The following is a 19145-nucleotide window of genomic DNA, read 5'->3' as shown; positions in this document are numbered from 1 at the left end:
AAGCAAACCTTTGACAGTTTGAAAAGAGGAATTTATTCTGCTTACTGTGCGTGCAGTAGTTACAAAGTTGAACGTCTTTACACGATCTGCTGCAGTTTTCAGTGGGCGGGCTTTGTCAAATGGCTTGAAAAAACGCACTGTGTTTCGGCTCGGTAAACATCATGAGAAGTGTCCTGCATGTTTTCTGTGTATAGCTGTCTTTTAACGCATACAGAATTCATTCGAAATCATTGATTTCTACAATTAACAAAGGGTCCCTTTTTGAACCTGCGAGAAGCATTCTTTCAATGTAACAGATTTACTCCGGGAAAAGGCAGCATGACATTGAGAGTAGCTCAAGCTTTCAGCACCCGTATCAGACTGCGTGTAGGCAGACACCGCTCAGAATCCCCTGTAAGATTCTCCCTCAATTCCGTTTTGCAGTGCTTTAGCTCTTTCAAAAGGCTTCGCTTTGCTAGTCACAATCCAAGGCTCATGACAGCATTTGAAAACATTCACCACTGTATTGGCCAGGAATCGAACGTGGGTCAACTGCTTGGAAGGCAGCTATGCTCACCACTATACCACCAATGCACGCCCGCAGGAAGCCTGCAGGACACCACCAGAGAATGCTTTTTTTAAAAAAATTTTTATTAAACAGAATTTACAAATACAAATACAACAAGAGGATCAGAGTCATGTACAAGAGAAAAAAAACACAGCAGAAAAAAGCATTTAACTACCAGAGGTAATTAAGTAATTATGTGATCAAATTGTATATTTTACACGCATCATATTTTCCTTGCTTTAATATTTCTCAATTATTTATAAACTTTAGTTTCAACATGCATGCGTTTCCTGTAAAAAATAAAACTCAGCACACAGTTTTTCTTTTAACAACATTTCGAGTACCTCTGGCATTCATGAGAAAGACATACACAAAAGCAAATAACTAACTCTAAGACTGTCTAAACTATTGAGTTTTTCAAAGAACCAGAACTATAACAGTCCTTAACACTTAACTACACCATTCCAAACTAACACTAAAGAAACACTAGTATATACTGGTATAACAAATAAAACCAAACATAATCATTAACTGAGCAGTCACTGGGAGCAAATCTCCTTCCCGTCCACAAAGGCCCTCGCTCCCACAAAGTAGGCTCTCCTCCCCTCTCTTCTGGCAGCTTCAACCTGGGGCCACAGCTGGTTCCTGGTGCTCCTGTCTGCGGCAGACAGGTCCTCTGCAAACCTCAGTTTGTTCCCATTCAAATACTCATTCCCCCTCGCCGCTCGCCACAGCATGTCCCTCGCCGTCCTCTTGGTGAACTGTATTATAATCGATCTGGGGCGCACTTACTCAGTTCGCTCAGACATGTTCGCTCTCCCGAGCCTGTGAACAAAGTCAATGGCCGATATTACGTCCTCCTGGTCCAGCAGGGTCCTTTTACAGATACCCTTCACTGTTGCAACAAGGTCCTTATCACGTTCCTCTTTAACTCCAAATAATTTTAAATTCCATCATCGACGGTTTCTATCTACATCGTTCACTTTCAATTCAAGTTCTTTAATATGCTTTTCTTGTTCGGTATTTACTTGTTTAAGAACTTTTACTTCACTCTTTAAGTCTTCAACCTCTTTAAACACACAGTCCATGGACTTTTTATGACTTTCGATTGCGACTGTATTAGATCGAATCATTTCCTTCAGCTCACCCATGCTCTGTGCCATCATGTTGAAGATGTTGGTCTGGAGCTCCTCCAGCGTCAGCTCGCCCCTTCCTCTCTTGGCTGCCGGGGTTTTCACAGGTGTGCTGGGCAGGGACTCCGGCTCTTCCTCTGAGTCTCACTTGGGCTGCGAGCGCTCGCGTACGAGCGCATCTCCAGCACTCTTTCCACGTCCCCTCCAGCTGCTTCACTTTTCCCTTTAGTTGCCATCAATTTTCTTGTAGTGCTAAACATATACGATTGAGGTATCTTAGATTTCTCCTTCGAAGACCCAGCACTCTCTTTTCTTTTCTCAGTGTTACTCATATCGAAATTCTTAAATCTAAAAAAAATCGTTTTTTTTTCTTTCAGTTATAACTGAAGTTTAAACAACTACTGTTAAGTCCTTATTTTTCAGTAGTCAAAAAAAGCAAAAATTAACATTCAGGTCATGAAAAACTCAAAAAAAACTCCTCAACCACTAAACTTTACCTCCCACCCCTGAGCGCCATCTTGAACGCCCCTACCACCAGAGAATGCTCACGATTTCGGAAGCTGTCTCCGGGACGTGCTAATTCCGCACATCCTGAATAAATCATGATATAGTTAGTTGCTGTAGCTAGACGTTCAAATGAGTTTCATGGCCAGATGGACTGTTTCCTCCAGCGGTATAGTATTGCAGTTAGACAGCACGATGCCTGCAAGACTATGTCACGCTAAACGCCACAGATTTCCGAGGGTTAGGGTTAGGGTTAGGCTCTTATTATGGCGATTGTGGCCGTCTGCTCTGCGAGTCCTCGGTCTCCGGCCGTCTGATTGGCGCTCTTTTCTTTGGGGGGCGGGAAGTGTCCGGCCGCAGGGGATCTTGGGACCTAGCTTTGCATAGCGGCTTCCCAGAGTGCGTCGTTTCCTGCACACTGTGGCCGGGTGTTTTCCGAGTTATCGCACGGATTGGGCACGCCCGCAAGCCGAGAGCCGCAGGCGATGAGCCCGGAGCTGAACGGGCCCCACTGGCTCATTTGTAAGGCCAGGTGCATTGCCAACCACGACCGGCAGGTCAGAGGCTTTGAAGGCGGCCTGGGCTCCTGAAGCTGTGCAGCCACACACTCTACAAATCTTTCGCCTTTTACTAAAGATTTCCGTGGAGAGGAGCATGAATTCCATGCAATTTTTGTGCTTCCCTGCCTTCAGGTGGGGCGCAGCTGGGCTGGTCAAAGAGAGAAAACAGAAATATGAAGCATTTCAGCAACGACATGCCATGAGACGATTGATAACGATCTCCATAGGATCCCCACGGTTGCCTGGCAACCGTCAGCTTTGCGCAGTGGCAGTATCGTAGCCTGTGAGGTTTAGCCGAGGCGCGATTATTGCTAGTTGAAAACTTTTCCCAATACCCCGCTTCCGCTGGTTTGCAATGCAATCGGCGAAAGCAATTTTTGACAGTCTCGTCAGAGAATGAGGAAGGTGTTTAAAGACAGATTTTGTCATGGTAACATCATGGTAGAAAGAAACGAGCTTGTTACGTCTCAACAGAAACGCTCTTTAGCTCTTTCAGCGTTATGCAGAGAACAGCGTCTGTCGAGATCACTTTTGAGTCAGCGTGAAACGCCGTGTGCTGTCAGTTTGATTTCATATTGTTCGTAGCGGCGCCCGGCTTTTGTCTGTCAAACGTTAGGTTGCGCTTCTTCATGCTGCATCGTCGGCATGAGTGGAGCTTTTTAAACGTCTGTACTTAATGCGCCCCATAAGAAATGGTTTGTCCCCGTTCAAAAGAGATTGTGCGATGTCCTGCAGCATTCGCAAAGCAAACCTTTGACAGTTTGAAAAGACGAATTTATTCTGCTTCCTGTGCGTGCAGTAGTTACAAAGTTGAACGTCTTTACACGATCTGCTGCAGTTTTCAGTGGGCGGGCTCTGTCAAATGGCTTGGAAAAACGCACTGTTTCGGCTAGGGAAACATCATGAGCAGTGTCCTGCATGTTTTCTGTGTATAGCTGTTGTGGGCATTTCTCTGTTGTTGATTCTTATTTTGTGTGTAACAAAGTGGCATTTTCATGTCCGGACGGGGAGACTTTATCATTCCGACATGAAGCCACCCTTAAGTCCTCTGAGGCGTGTCTGTCTGCAAGGCTTGTATTTTGGAAATGTTTTTTGAAACGGAGAACAACTTTGAAATAGGCTTCCGCCGGCGCCTCGCGATCCAGGTAAGATTGTAGCAAGAACGCAGTGGGGACAGGGCTTGCTGTAGTCGTGGCCGAGTGGTTAAGGCGATGGACTAGAAATCCATTGGGGTCTCCCTGCACAGGTTCGAATCCTGCCGACTATGTTGTCCGCCTCCAGTCGGTGTGTTCCGGCGCAAGCAAAGAGGCGCGAATGAGGAATGGGCCCCTGAGACAGTCATTTGCTTGTTTCACAAATGATCGTATTTTACTAGAGATTCTGTTTGGGATTCAGATGTGCATTCGGACAGCAAACCCTTTCAAGAAATGATACGTTCTGGATGAGGTCAAAGGTGCTGGAACACTGTATTTAGGATGTGTTTGCAGTGATTGTGTGTCTCCTGCTTCAACGCAGTGATATATAGATGTGCTCCTGTAATTTATTGGTACAAGCCCAGGGCAGTAAGCAGTCTGAGGATTTATTTCCAGACGGCATAGAGCAGTGAAGCAGTGAAGTAGTGCAACACACTGGATCATTATATTATTTGAATCTATTCTACTTAAATTATTACATTATACACAACTTGAGTTCATTTTAAAAATTAAAAGGTAATGAAAGCAATGCATATTCATGAGGAAGATTATACAGATATGCATGTGATAATCTTCCTTTTATCATGTAGTGTGTCATTTGGACACTTTGTGGGCTTGAAATACAAAGAAAATCATGTTCTATGGTACAAGATAAATACAAAACTTAAGATTTTATTTTAATTAGATTTGTTTATAAAGCATAAGCAATCATTTAATACATTAATATATGTGAAAATGACATTTTAGCATCATATTACATACAGGTCTCTAGCTTCAACACAGTGATATATATATATGCTCAGTGATTTATTGGTACATGCCCAGGTCAATAATCAGAATGAGGATTTATTTCCAGACGGGCTACAGGTAGTGTTGTGAAATACTTCAACACACTGGATCGCAGATTTAGACCCCCTGCACTCTTACTCCTTAAAAACCAAAGAAATGAAGATATGTAGCAATCACATTGCAACAGGGCTGACAGTGACTTAATGCTTATACTAGTGGACTTCTGGTACCTTTAGGGTACGGTGTTCCCTGAAGGGCTCTCAAACCCCGCATTTCAGATGCCTAGCTGTTTCGCTGATGTGTTGCACCTCAGAATCACTTTTAAACCTTACCTCTGGTATCTTTAATCCCTATTGCTCAACGCATGGTGAAAGTATTGCATAAATGTGTCTGAAAATGAGCAATGGGCACCTGAGAGACTCATTTGCCTGTTTCACAAATGATCATATTTGACTAGAGATTCTGTTTGGGATTCAGTTGTGCATTCTGACAGCAATCGCTTTCAAAAAACGATACATTCTGGATGAGGTCAAGGTGCAGGAACACTGTATTTAGGATGTGTTTGCACTTATTCTGTGTCTCTAGCTTCAACACAGCGATATATGTATATGCTCACTGATTTTTTGGTACATGCCCAGGGCAATAATCATTATGAGGAATTATTTCCAGATGTGCTAGGGGTAGTGTTGTGAAATACTTCAACACACTGGATCGCAGGTTTAAACCGCCTGCACTCTTACTCCTTAAAAACCAACAAATGCAGATATGTAGCAATCATATTGTAGCAGACACTCATTTGCCTGTTTCACAAATGATCATATTTTACTAGAGATTCTGTTTGGGATCCGGATGTGCATTCTGACCGCAATCTCCTTATCGCGGCTTTGCCCTTCTTGGCTCTTTGGACAATATCTCCATCTTGTGGTCGTTGTTGGTAATGTCTAGACAACATCTCCATCTTGTGGTCGTTGTTGGTAATGTCTTCTTATGCCCTTTTTTATTTTAATTCTCTATTAGTTGATTCTAGAATCTCTACAATGGAGTTGAAAACATCAGTTTTATAGCAGACAATATGACATTATTTATAGTCCAATAAGAAACTTATTACCCTGTTTTTAACATAATAACAAATTAAAATTGATTAAAACTAAGTTTGGAACACCAGGGAACATAACAAATGATTTTTAGGAAAACCATGAGGTTCTCTGTGTCCGATGCCTGCAAGGGGAGAAAGCTAGAATCCTTTGATTTTTTCAAAATTTGAAAATAAACATCATTTAACAACAGCTTTCATTCCTAGGAGTGAAAAACAACCATTTTTGAAGACATATTAGTTTCTAAAACACTACAATAAAGTTAAAAACATCCGTTTTATATTACATTATTTTGTGTGAAATTTGTCATTTTTTGCACTATTTTTAATAAAATCTCTAATTAAAAGTGATTAAAATTAAGTTTGGAACAACAAGGAACACAAAAAAAAAGATTTTAAGGAAAAAAATGATGTCTTCTGTGCCAGGTGCCTGCAAGGGGAGAAAGCTAGAATCCTACCCAGGCTCCTGGAGCTCTGTCCTGGCTAAAGGAGGGTGAATCCATCCCCTTCAAAGCTCCATGAAAAAATGATATTTTTAAATTTGAAAAAAAAACATTATAGAACAACATCTCTTGGTCCACAGAGAGCAACAATCCAACTTTGAAGAAAATCCATTGACTGATCCCCGAATCCTGAAGTTTCTTCGCATGATATCGGGCTTGCAACCACTTTCTGGAAAACGATGAAAAATGCCAAAAATGAAAAAGAAGTTATCAATTCTAGAGCCTAAGAGGAAAACAAGACAAATGTATATCTCCAAATAATTTTATGTGCTTCAGAAGAGCCCATACATGCATACATGAAACCACGCCCGTTTGCACGTAAGCAGACATGGTTGCACAAACGACTGCATGAAAGCACGCATGCATGCGAAGTCATCCTGTTGAGCATTTGAAAAGCCGCACCACGCCGCACTTGAAATAGCTCTTACATTAGTGGTAGACGCAGGAATCGCCTTTTTATTTACGCTCTTACCAACGCGATGGAAAGCAAAACAAAGCAAAGCAGAGCAAAACAAAACAAACAAACGAAAACCTTCACGTCCCGCACTTGCATATAACGCCGTTACGTGCCCAAGCGGTATTGTACGTCATCCTAGCACTGCACCCCGGGGCGTAAGGTATATGGGAACGAGCACACGCCACGAATTGTCTCGAATCACTCCCTACAGCTGTAAGGCGCCTTGAAGCCTGCACCCCCAACATTCTTCTTTGCGCATCTGTGAAAGGTAAACTCTTGAGCAAACTCTGAACCAGCTCTAAGGAAACTAATCTGATTAGACGTTACTTTGACTCATCTTTTTACTCTCAGTGCTGGATTGCTCAAACTCCAGCTAGGGTTAGGTTTAACATTCCCACACTACTAAGACACTTTGTTTACGCTCAGTGCTGGATTTTGGGAACTTCAGGACGAGTGGGAATTTTCTCCTATCTGTCAATTCTGTTTTGTTTTGGAGACTCTTGGCTGCCTATATTGTACAGTGCAGCGTGAAGGAAACATTTTCCAAAACTGTGTCAGCTCAAAAGTTGTAAGAAAACCTCTCCAGCTGCTTTACCTCTCTTCATTTTTGTCATTTAATGTGACAATCGATGTATAACTGGAGCCTCACATATGCAAATGGTGAGGCTCCAGTTCGACACCACTTTACAGTATATGACAAAAGCATGGCAGACTGTGCCGGACCAGCTGGTAACTTCCGCTTATTTTGACCATATTAAACATTGGAAATCTTCCCACTTGCATTTGTGACACTTGATTTTGGCTCCACCTAAGACACTCTTAAATCTTCAAACACTTTTCTCTTCTCCCGCAACACTCTTGTCTGTCGGCACTGTGTGGCAGCGTTGCAGGACAACCCATCTCACCACGGAAAGGAACCTAACAGCTTTGGTAAGAGAGGAGAAGAGGACATGGCCCGTACGGGGCTCGAACCCTCGACCTTGGCGTTATTAGCACCACGCTCTAACCAACTGAGCTAACCGGCCTCATGAGAGTGCCCCTCTCTGTGCTGCAAAAAATCGAACTCAGGGAATTTCTTTTGTCCTCCTTTGAATAGAAAGCCGTGTAATTCAGTGTACGGGCTTTCTCATGCAGTTTCATGGTTTCACAGCATTATTCAGCTGATTTTAAATGTACCTGAAGGAGAAACATTATTGAAGACCATCAATTACCAAGAGCCTTTGTCAAAGGTTTTGGTGGTCATTTTTAATGACCACAGAGCACTATGACCTCGGTTTTACATCTCATCCAAAAGACAGCGCCCTTTTACAACACAGCTTCTCCGTCACTATATTGGGAGATTGGGACCCGCACAGACCTCAGGGTGAGCGCCTCCCCGCTGGCCCCATTAACACCACTTCCAGCTGGAAGCTTTGTTTTTCCCTGTAGCTCACCCTCATCCAGGTACTGACCTGGCTCACACCTGCTTAGCTTCAGTGGGTTTTCAGTTGCGAGTTGCAAAAGTTGGGATGCAAGTGATGGAGCCGTTCGCTGCAAAAGCCACTGCATTGGCCAAGAATCGAAACCAAGCCTCCTGCGTGGCAGGCGAGAGTTCTAACAATGAACCACCAATGCTCAATGCCTGTACCTTCAAAAAAGACGCTTTTTTGGTGCTGTGTGCAAAAAGCGTCGACATCTACTTCCAGCTGCAAAATGCCATCCGCGGACGCTGTGAATTTATTTATTTAGACACCGCTCAGAATCCCCTGTAAGATTCTCCTTCAATTCCGTTTTGCAGTGCTTTAGCTCTTTCAAAAGGCTTTGCTTTGCTAGTCACAATCCAAGGCTTGTGACAGCATTTGAATACACTTGCCACTGCGTTGGCCGGGAATCGAACCCGGGTCAATTGCTTGGAAGGTAGCTATGCTCACCACTATACCACCAACACATGCCCGGGGGATCCCTCCAGGACACCACCAGAGAATGCTCACGATTTCAGAAGCTGTCTCCGGGACGTGCTGATTCCACACATCCTGAATAAATCATGTTATTGTTAGTTGCTGTAGCTAGACGTTCAAATGAGTTTCATGGCCAGATGGACTGTGTCCTCAAGTGGTATAGTATTGCAGTAAGACAGCACGATGCCTGCAAGACTATGTCACGCTAAACGCCACAGATTGAGTTTGTCCGTTCGTGTCAGTCGTCCTGCAGCCACGGGAAGTGGGACACAAACATGCTGCAATGCTTTCAAGACATTAGGATTTGTTTGTGCAACATCTGAGAAGAGTACTTGTGGCTTGAATGTGACTGACCAAGGTGTTTAAAGACAGAGACTGAAAACTGTTAAAGGATGAGTCAAAGTAACGTCTAATCGGATTAGTTTCCTTAGAGCTGGTTCAGAGTTTGCTCAAGAGTTTACCTTTCACAGATGCGCAAAGAAGAATGTTGGGGGTGCATGCTTCAAGGCGCCTTACAGCTGTAGGGAGTGATTTCAGACGATTCGTGGCGTGTGGTTATCTGAAGACTTGCTTTCCATGGCAGCGGGTCCAAGCGATTTCGCGTTGTTATAGTACCAGGAAAGGAGAAGCGGCACTTCGCCTCTGCCGTGCAGGCACAAGGCGACGTGCGGGAGACGCCGGAGTCGACAGGTTTCGAACCTGCGCGGGGAAGCCCCAACGCATTTCGAGCCCATCGCCTTAACCACTCGACCACGACAAAAGCACGACTTGTGGCGTGTACTCATTCCCATATACCGTAGGCCCCGGGGTGCAGTGCTAGGATGACGTACAATACCGCTTGGGCACGTAACGGCGTTATATGCAAGTGCGGGACGTGAGGGTTTTGCGTTTGTTCGTTTTGTTTTGCTCTGCTTTGCTTTGTTTTAGTTTCCATCGCGTTGGTAAGAGCGTAAATAAAAAGGCGATTCCTGTGTCGACCACTAATGTAAGAGCTATTTCAAGTGCGCCGTGGTGCGGCTTTTCAAATGCTTAACAGGATGATTTCACATGCACGCGTGCTTTCATGCAGTCGTGTGTGCAACCATGTCTGCTTACGTGCAAACGGGCGTGGTTTCATGTATGCAAAAAACTTTCCTGGGCTCTTCTGAAGCACATAAAATTATTTGGAGATATACATTTGTCTTATTTTCCTCTTAGGCTCTAGAATTGATAACTTTTTTTTCATTTTTGGCATTTTTCATCATTTTCCAGAAAGTGGTTGCAAGCCCGATATCATGCGAAGAAACTTCAGGATTCGGGGATCAGTCAATGGATTTTCTTCAAAGTTGGATTTTTGCACTCTGTGGACCAAGAGATGTTGTTCTATAATGTTTTTTTTTTCAAATTTAATAAAATCATTTTTTCATGGAGCTTTGAATGGGATGGATTCACCCTCCTTTAGCCAGGACAGAGCTCCAGGAGCCTGGGTAGGATTCTAGCTTTCTCCCCTTTCAGGCACCTGGCACAGAAGACATCATTTTTTTCCTTAAAATCTTTTTTTTTTGTGTTCCTTGTTGCTCCAAACTTAATTCTATTCACTTTTAATTAGAGATTATATTAAAAATAGTGCAATAAATGACTAATTTCACTAAAAATACTAAAAGTAATATAAAACAGATGTTTTTAACTTTATTGTAGTGTTTTAGAAACTAATATGTCTTCAAAAATGGTTATTTTTCACTCCTAGGAATGAAAGCTGTTGTTATATGATGTTTATTTTCAAATTTTGAAAAAGCAAAGGATTCTAGCTTTCTCCCCTTGCAGGCATCGGACACAGAGAACGTCATGGTTTTCCTAAAAATCATTTTTTATGTTCCCTGGTGTTCCAAACTTAGTTTTAATCAATTTTAATTTGTTATGTTACAAACAGGGTAATAAAGTCTTAATTGGACTATAACTAATGTCATATTGTCTGCTACAAAACTGATATTTTCAGCTCTATTGTAGAGATTCTAGAATCAACTAATAAAGAATTGAAATAAAAAAAGGGCTTAAGAAGACATTACCAACAACGACCACATGATGGAGATATTGTCTAGACATTACCAACAACGACCACAAGATGGAGATATTGTCTAGACATTACCAACAACGACCACAAGATGGAGATATTTTCCAAAGAGGCAAGAGGGGCAAAGCTGCGATAAGGTAAAATCATTTTTTGAAAGAGATTGTTGTCAGAATGCACATCCGTATCCCAAACAGAATCTCTAGTAAAATATGATCATTTGTGAAACAGGCAAATGAGTGTCAGCTACAATATGATTGCTACATATCTGCATTTGTTGGTATTTAAGGAGTAAGAGTGCAGGTTTAAACCTGCGATCCAGTGTGTTGAAGAATTTCACAACACTACCTCTAGCACATATGGAAATAAATCCTCATAATGATTATTGCCCTGGGCATGTACCAAAAAATCAGTGAGCATATATATATATATCACTGGGTTGAAGCTAGAAACACAGAATAACTGCAAACACATCCTAAATACAGTGTTCCAGCACCTTTGACCTCATCCAGAACGTATCATTTCTTGAAAGGGATTGCTGTCCGAATGCACATCTGAATCCCAAACAGAATCTCTAGTAAAATACGATCATTTGTGAAACAGGCAAATGACTGTCTCAGGGGCCCATTTCTCATTGTCAGACACATGTATGCAATGCTTTCACTGTGCATTGAGCAATAGGGATCAAAAACACCGCAGGTAAGGTTAGAAGTCATGTTCTATGATCATTTCTTTCAGCATTAGGGACTAAATATACTAAACGTATGATGCTAAAATGTTATTTTTACATATATTAATGTAATAAATGATTGCTTATGCTTTATAAACAAATCTAATTATAATAAAAGCTTAAGTTTTGTATTTATCTTGTACCATAGAACATGATTTTCTTTGTATTTCAAGCCCACAAAGTGTCCAAATGATGCACCTTTGACCTCATCCAGAACGTATCATTTCTTGAAAGGGATTGCTGTCCGAATGCACATCTGAATCCCAAACAGAATCTCTAGTAAAATACGATCATTTGTGAAACAGGCAAATGACTGTCTCAGGGGCCCATTTCTCATTGTCAGACACATGTATGCAATGCTTTCACTGTGCATTGAGCAATAGGGATCAAAAACAGAATGGAAACAGACGAGGCTGGGATTTGAACCCATGCGTACAAAGCACAATGGATTAGCAATCCATTGCCTTAACCACTCGGCCACCTCATCAACAAAACTGGGCTGTCCCAACTGGGTTGGCGTGCTCCAGATGATCTTTTTCTTTTTTTTCCCTCGTACTCAGGGGTCATTTTCCTGTCTCACATGCGATTTCAACATTTTCCTTGGGAGATGTCAAGCCAGCAAGCCACTGCTGTGGTTCAGTGGCCAGCGTGGAGTTCAGTGGCCCTGTTGTACACAGAAAGCACATTGAGCTCCTTGGACATGAAAAGTTCCAGATAAAAGCCATTTGTCATCCTTTCTCTTGGTGTCGATGTTGCTATTGTATGTAAAGGTGGCAACTTGCTCAGCGAGCAGGCGGAGCACACACCGAATGCAGATGTGTCTGAGTGGTGTGTCCAAGTGGCTGCAAAAGGACAGCACTCCCGGGGTGCTGTGGCTTAGTTGGTTAAAGAGCCTGTCTAGTAAGCAGGAAGCCCTGGGTCTGAATCCCAGTGGATAACTGCCTACGGCTAGACTTAATTAAATGCAAGTATTCATTTCCTGTCTTTAACACAACTTGTTTTTCTTAAAATGGATGCAACTTGCAAAACATGAAATACAAACCTTGCTAATCAGCGCTAGCAGCTGGCAAAAAAAAAAGAAGTCAGCAATGTTTTTTTTCTTTAACCTTAACCCTGCTAATGGAGAAGAGTTAAACGACCGAGTCTATGCAGCTTAAACGGTGCGCACGTCGGGTTCTTAGCTGAAAGGGTGGTAAATCACGCTCACCCCAGTCCTTAATCTTTTAAAGAGGATACAAAATTGAACCTAGTCGCCACATCACATACATCCTGTTCAATGATAAAAAGGTAACATCTATCCTCGCTCCAGAGTAAATCTCACGTTGAGGGCATATTTTTTTTCACTTTACCGTGAATCGGGCTCGGCTGCACAGAGGAGAGAGCAGAACAATGAGGTCACGGGGACAGGGGAGTCACACGCTGGCTGTTTGAACACGCGGAAGATCACTGAGGGATCCACAGTATATGGACCCTCCGTGCGCAATCAGTCCGCACTCCGGACTCTGAATCCTGCCATCCGAGTTAAGATCTCGGCAGAACCTGAAGCGCAGTTCCTTCTTAAAACGTAATCTGGTGAGCATTTCTAGAATCGTACTTGTATAGATGCAGCCTTTAATGTGTTGCTAGGTTAAAATTGATGACTTCTTGTTCAGTAGGCAACTGCCCTCTTGATTTCAGATTGAATTTCTTTATTACAGGGGCGCTTTTATGATGACAGAGTCATGTTCAGGTACTTTGCTTGATGGAGGAAGCTCATTTCGGACTCTGTGATCTGCTCACCTGGAAAGGTCTGCTGTACTACTACAAGAGAGAAGTAGAGTCTGGAAGAAGGGACAATTTTATGATGCTTTGGAAGGTAGTTTTTTTTTCTTTGAAATCGAAATGAATCAGAATATCAGAGCAAAAGACAAACTCTTGGTTTGGTTTAAAGAGATATGGTTTTAAAACAGACAAAATGTAGAAAACAGGTGTTTCTCACTTTTGGAAAAGAATGGACCGGGGGTATTTTACTAGTTGCAGTGCTGAGCTCACCGGGTTGCAGTCCTGCAGTGTTGCACCAGGGTCAGTGGTGCAATGGATAACACGTTTGACTATGGATCAGGAGATTGTAAGTTCGACTTCTGCCTGGCTCGGGTCGTTTTTAAACGCATCAGGCTACTCCCTAAGTAGCCTGTGCTACTTACTGTATTGTAATCGTACCCAGTAAGAGATTTCCTTCATGTAAATGAACTGCACCTGACAGCTTTAGAAAAACACCTGGGCTCAGTACGGTGCTGAGAGCTCAGCGTTGCTGTTGTTCTAATTAGCACGCACTGCATCGGCTATGAACCCGAACTTTTCAATTATTCCGATCAGTAAGTCAACACGTAGTCCACATGAAAGGTAGAAATATTCTCTTGTCTGTCTCTTGTTTGTATAGAACTGAATGTCCCTGACAATGTACTGTTAGTTTTAATTGAAGAACGGCATTTGTGTTCAAATATACCAGACAAGTTTACGTAACTGCTCATGCGACACTCAGTTGTAATTAGTCAAGAAATAAAGTCGAACAACAGCTGCGGGTTTGATTCTGAACGTATGAGATTGCAGCGCCTTTTACTTCCAATGACAAATGATAGAGATTCGAAGAGAGATCCTTCAGACCAGCAAGCAAACCCACGGCTATTTCGGTTTTCTATCTAGGCAACGTTGGTGTCTGCAATAGCATACATGAAAGCGTGATGCAATTTCTGTGGCTACATTTGTTGCACGTCATGCACAGTAAGAGTGTTTCTAACACCAAATAAAAAGTCAACAATTAGCGATCACGCCTTCTCCTCAGTTAACCCACTGAAACCCTTGCTGTTAACAGTTTTTTACTGCGTGCTTTACCAGCACCTACATATCGTGTCGGTTCTTTCAGCTTTATTCATTAGGTTTTCAAAGGCATAAGTAGAGCACCAGAGGTGCGAACGCAAAATGTGTGGTTATCTGAAGAATTGATTTCCATGGCAGCGGGTCCAAGCGATTTCGCGTTGTTATAGTACCAGGAAAGGAAAAGCGGTACTTCGCCTCTGCCGCGCAGGCACAAGGCGACGTGCGGCAGACGCCGGAGTCGGCAGGTTTCGAACCTGCGCGGGGACTCCCCAATGCATTTCGAGCCCATCGCCTTAACCACTCGAGCACGACAAATGCGAGCTCGCCGCCGCCGCATTCCTCCTATAATCAAACACGGACTGCGATTTGGCTGCGGAAACCTTTTTAAAGTTGCTCTCCGTTAAAAAAAATACCTTTCACAAGATTCGTGCCGGCAGACAGACACGCCTCAGAGGGTTTAAGGCTGGCTTCACGTTCAAATGATAAAGTCCCCCAGTCCGGATGTCAAAATGCAACTTTGGCAGACAGAAAAAACATCAACAAACCACAAATGTGGAAAAGGATTTTACAAGCTGCACCACACTGCACTTTCAAAAGCATTTACATTCGTGTTAGACGCAGGAATTGCCTTTGATTTGCGCGCTTACGAACGCCATGGAAAACGAAACAAAACTAAAGCCCTCAGCTCCTGCACTTGATTATAATGCCGTTACGTGTCGAAGCAGGAATTTACGTCATCCTACCACTGCAACACGGGGAATAGAGGGAAATGAGAACAATCTACGAATTGTCTCTAAACAGTCCCTACAGTTGTAAGACGCCTGGAAGCGTGCACCCCCATCATTAATCTTTGCGCATCTGTGCAAGGTAAACTCTGGAGCAGTCTCTGAAACGGCTCAAAGGAAACACGTGATTGATTCCATGTGCTTCTGGGGTTCATTTCTTATTTACATTTAATTCAAGGGAAAGGCTTGGGTCAGTTTCAGACGGCCTCCAACAGCGAGATTCAAGCGTCCCATCTTCAGCCCAATCTGCGCCGCCAGAACGCCAATGGCTCCTCTGGTCTCCGGGGTGCGGTTGTGACTCTGTAACCTAAAGTGTTGGTGGCAGACAAATGGAGACTAACAGGTGATGTCCTAGGACATGACTACATTGTGACACTCGGTGGGGATGGTGACCATTGCTTGGAAAAGAGTGCGAGGCCCCTTTAGAAAAACATTTTGTTAACAGGCATTCTGCCTCAGCCTAAACACCTATAGCTTGCAAAGCACATGCTATTAGACAGGCACCTCTGCAAGACCTTAAGAGTCTCTTAAACTAGTGATAGAAAGGTGTTCCCAATGGGCGATGTTCGGCTTTCAAATCATCTCTCCGTGGAAGCGCCGAGATGCAGCTGTTTAAGGCTTAGAAGCAGCTGACTGTTTCACTACCTAGCTGATCACTGTCAGTCAGGGAGCTCAGAGGTGAAAAGCCTGTCTGAGAGACAATTCGTCGTCGATCAGTTCAATATGTTCCGTACCAGCTCGGCGCACCTGAGATCATCTTGGTAGCCGTGTAGCTCAGATGAGTGAGAGCGTGTGTGTGTGTACCACCGTGATTGGATGCCGGTCCTTCTCAGGTCACAGTAAACCTTCTGCTGCCTAACTTCCCTAATTTTGGGGATCCCTTTGAAAAAGCAAAGGAAAAAAAAACTGGCTCTCATCAGCGTGATTGACCCTACCCAGTGTGCCCCAGTGGCCTAATGGCTAAGACACTGGCCTCCTAAAACAGGGATTGTGGGTTTGAGTCCCATTTGGGGTGCTCCTGTCCCATTTTGAGCGTAGAAATGTCCTTGTGATTTGCAAAGCTACAACCCGACCTTACTCAGTGAGCGTCTCTGCTTTTCTCTCACATACAGTTGGGAGAAAAACTTTTGTAAACAGCCCTTCGGAATGATGTGGATTTCTGCATGAATGGCTCCTAACATGTGATCTTATCTTTATCTAAGTCATAATAATTAATAAAGAGAGTCTGATTTAACAAACAACACACGCCCAACATTTGACATTGCTGTTTCTTTATTGACCAAATGGTTTAAACAATCAAGGTCATTGATGGAAAAAGTACGTGAACCCTTATATTAAGGAGCTAGTGGAACCTCCTTTATGACAAAAACCTCAACCCCCACTTTCTGTAGCGGCTGGTCAGACCTGAGCAGCGGTTAGGAGGTATTTTGGCCTATTCCTCTATGAAAAACTGTTTCAGTTCATGTATATTTTTGGGATGTCTTGCGCTGAACGGCCTGCTTCAGATCACGCCACAGCACTTCAATGGGATTGGGGTCAGGACTCTTACTTGGCCATCCCAAAATACGGAATTTCTTCTGTTTCAGCCACTCTGTTGTTGATGTACTCCTTTGTTTTTGTCATGCTGCATGACCCAGCGTCTTTCGAGTTTTAGATCACAGGCAGACACCCTGACATTCTGCTGTAGAATTTCCTGATACATCTTGGAATTCATCGGTCCCTCGATGATTTCAAGCCGTACAGCCTCCGCTATGCTTCCCAGGTGGGATGAGGTTTTGGAGTTGGTATGCAGTGTTTTGTTATCTCCAAACATAAGCTGTGCACATTTACCAACAAGTTCAACTTTTGTCACGTCTGTCCACAGAACATTGTTCCAGGAGTTGCTGTGGAACATCCATGTGGTCTTTAGCAAACTTGAGAGGGGCAGTGGTGGTTTTTTTGGGGGGGAGAGCAGTGGTTTCCTCCATGGTGACCTCGCATGATCACCACTCCTGTTCAGATTTCTTCTTATGGTGGACTCATGGACACAGACGTAAGACAAAGTCAACCACCTGTTCGCTAGATCCCATCCCCACTCAGCTAGTCAAAGATTCCCTCGAAGGACTGGCAGGACCTATAATTAGTATGATGAATGCATCGCTTACGTCAGGCGTTGTACCTGATCAATTTAAGGTAGCGGTTGTTAGACCGCTCCTTAAGAAGTCAAATTTGGATCCACAAGTTCTTAACAACTACAGGCCTGTCTCAAAGGTCCCATTTCAATCTAAAAGTTTTGAGAGAATAGTTGTTGCCCAACGTCAATCGTATCTGGATTCAAATAATATACTTGAGAAATTTCAGTCTGGTTTCTGAAACAGCATTAACAAGAGCCTTAAATTATATTCTCTTAGCTACTGATAGGCGGAATGCAACAGTGCTAGGTTGCAACAGTGCTAGGAATGCAAACGTTAGGTTGCGCTTCTTCATGCTGCATGGTCGGCATGAGTGGAGCTTTTTAAACGTCTGTACTTAGTGCGCCTCATAAGAAATCGTTTGTCCCCGTTCAAAAGAGATTGTGCGATGTCCTGCAGCGTTCGCAAAGCAAACCTTTGACAGTTTGAAAAGAGGAATTTATTCTGCTTCCTGTGCGTGCAGTAGTTACAAAGTTGAACGTCTTTACACGATCTGGTGCAGTTTTCAGTGGGCGGGCTTTGTCAGATGGCTTGGAAAAACGCTCTGTGTTTCGGCTCGGGAAACATCATGAGCAGTGTCCTGCATGTTTTCTGTGTATAGCTGTCTTTTAACGCATACAGAATTCATTCGAAATCATTGATTTCTCCAATTAACAAAGGTCCCTTAAAGGATGAGTCAAAGTAACGTCTAATCGGATTAGTTTCCTTAGAGCTGGTTTAGAGTTTGCTCAAGAGTTTACCTTTCACAGATGCGCAAAGAAGAATGTTGGCGGTGCACGCTTCAAGGCGCCTTACAGCTGTAGGGAGTGATTCGAGACGATTCGTGGCGTGTGCTCGTTCCCATATACCGTACACCCCGGCGTGCAGTGCTAGGATGACTTACAATACCGCTTGGGCACGTAACGGCGTTATACGCAAGTGCGGGACGTGAGGGTTTTCGTTTGTTCGTTTTGTTTTGCTCTGCTTTGCTTTGTTTTGCTTTCCATCGCGTTGGTAAGAGCGTAAATAAAAAGGCGATTCCTGCGTCTTCCACTAATGTAAGAGCTATTTCAAGTGCGACGTGGTGCGGCTTTTCAAATGCTTGTGGGCATTTCTCTGTTGTTGATTCTTTTTTTGTGTGTAACAAAGTGGCATTTTCATGTCCGGACGGGGAGACATTATCATTCCGACATGAAGCCACCCTTAAGTCCTCTGAGGCGTGTCTGTCTGCAAGGCTTGTATTTTGGAAATGTTTTTTTGAAACGGAGAACGACTTTGAAATACAGATGCAGCCATTCAAAATGCGCGGTAAAAACCCGCGGTACGGTAACCTACCCACAAGCCACCGCGGGGCACCGGAGCATACCGCAGGGCAAGTGATTGGCTGGCCAAAATGACCGACAGGGGCACTCGTGGTGCATTGGTTGGTAGTGCAAAGATTGAATCATTTAATGTCTTTACTGTGCACATTTTAATCCGCTTAGTTTTGAATATTTATATGGATTTTACCACTAAAGGGAAATTTTAGTAGCTGAGCATAAAAAGAAGAGGAGCATAACGCATCTGAAGGTCATAAACGATATTAATTTAAAACATTACTGTATGTATGTAAACTGTACTGTGTATGGCTGGTCTTGGTAGTTTAAAGAAAAAATACACACCAGTCTTCCATTTCTCCCTAAACATTTTAAGCATGAAAGTTTTATGAAACGGTACCCAAATATGCGATTGCTGTATAGAATGAATTTTAATTAAAAAAAAATATTTAACACGAACATTAAGCTGTTTACATCTTCCGCCTGAGAACAGTCACCCGTTGCTACCCAACGCAGAATGGTGATTGGCTGACACCATCTGACAC

The 19145-nt window shown here is 43.3% G+C and overlaps 3 non-coding genes and 1 pseudogene across 3 annotated transcripts; 2 read left to right on the top strand and 2 right to left on the bottom strand.

Annotated features, from left to right (window-relative positions):
* Positions 1–501: 501 nt before the first annotated feature.
* On the bottom strand, positions 502–573 carry trnag-ucc (transfer RNA glycine (anticodon UCC)). Its single transcript has one exon. It is a non-coding gene; the product is annotated as a tRNA-Gly (tRNA).
* Positions 574–2776: 2203 nt separating this feature from the next.
* On the top strand, positions 2777–2883 carry LOC138225899 (U5 spliceosomal RNA; annotated as a pseudogene).
* A 115-nt stretch (positions 2884–2998) lies between these two features.
* Positions 2999–3140, top strand: LOC138225866 (U4 spliceosomal RNA). The gene has a single exon (XR_011184276.1). It is a non-coding gene; the product is annotated as a U4 spliceosomal RNA (small nuclear RNA).
* A 4590-nt stretch (positions 3141–7730) lies between these two features.
* trnai-aau (transfer RNA isoleucine (anticodon AAU)) lies at positions 7731–7804 on the bottom strand. Its single transcript has one exon. It is a non-coding gene; the product is annotated as a tRNA-Ile (tRNA).
* Positions 7805–19145: the final 11341 nt, after the last annotated feature.

The sequence above is a fragment of the Lepisosteus oculatus genome, unplaced genomic scaffold (genome assembly GCF_040954835.1).
Source record: "Lepisosteus oculatus isolate fLepOcu1 unplaced genomic scaffold, fLepOcu1.hap2 HAP2_SCAFFOLD_106, whole genome shotgun sequence".
Classification (NCBI taxonomy): Eukaryota; Metazoa; Chordata; class Actinopteri; order Semionotiformes; family Lepisosteidae; genus Lepisosteus; species Lepisosteus oculatus.
Note: the sequence above shows the minus strand (reverse complement) of the source record. Positions and strands in the feature narration are given on the sequence as shown.